At 45.3% G+C, this 890-nt stretch overlaps 1 non-coding gene across 1 annotated transcript; it reads right to left on the reverse strand.

Moving 5' to 3' along the window:
* Nucleotides 1-299: 299 nt before the first annotated feature.
* On the reverse strand, nucleotides 300-372 carry trnar-ccu. The gene has a single exon. It is a non-coding gene; the product is annotated as a tRNA-Arg (tRNA).
* Between the last annotated feature and the right edge of the window lie 518 nt (nucleotides 373-890).

Raw genomic sequence — 890 nt, forward strand, 5'->3', positions numbered from 1 at the left:
GGCGAGGGTATTCGCTGTCAGTAATACCCGATGGTGTGGAGGGATCAGTGTTGAAGGGTTGGTTTGTTGATGAGAGTGTGATGAGAGCTGGCTTCCAAAAGCAACCTCTCCAACCGCACTCTCAGGAATCTCGTCCCCATCCAGAAACAGCAGCCACTTGATCACCACCTTCAACATTCAATCCTGCAGATCCTCGAAAATCTTGTGCAAGAACATGTTGGATCCTACTGACCATCAACTGAATGCAGAGATGGGGATTTTTCCAAAATCGATTAGAAATAAAGGACAAGTCACAGAAACACCCCAGATGGGACTTGAACCCACAATCCCTGGCTTAGGAGGCCAGTGCCTAATCCATTAGGCCACTGGGGCCCCACATGCAAATCAGCAATGGCAGCCTTTAAATACTGCACCGTGACCTCTCATAGTGTGTTTCTGTGTGTTGCACTCTCACTAATTGGTTCTTACCCCTTCCATCTCATGCTAAATTGTTGGCTGCTTGATAAATTGATCCCGCCTCCCATTTCTCCCCTGACGGACAGATGAGAAATCCACCAAACTCCAACTTTGCACAACTCAAGTCTGAGGAAAATGTCGCAGACAGGAAAATAGCAAAGAGCTCAATGTTATTTTGTGCAGCACTTTCAAGATATTTGCAGTTCGTGGGGAAGGGGTAAGTGGAGATGTTGCAAAAAGCTGCATTGAGGACAAATCAACAGGATCTTAGTGGGCATTCAGCCCATTGTGGCTATGCTGTCTCTTTCAGACAATTCACCCCAAGATCTCCCAAATCCTGGAATTATCTGATATAAGTTTCTACTAAACAGCATTTGCCATAATCTCAACACAGGCACAACGATTTTTAACAGAGTAGTTAAAAAATCCAGTCA

Source organism: Chiloscyllium plagiosum, unplaced genomic scaffold (assembly GCF_004010195.1).
Source record: "Chiloscyllium plagiosum isolate BGI_BamShark_2017 unplaced genomic scaffold, ASM401019v2 scaf_68512, whole genome shotgun sequence".
Classification (NCBI taxonomy): domain Eukaryota; kingdom Metazoa; phylum Chordata; class Chondrichthyes; order Orectolobiformes; family Hemiscylliidae; genus Chiloscyllium; species Chiloscyllium plagiosum.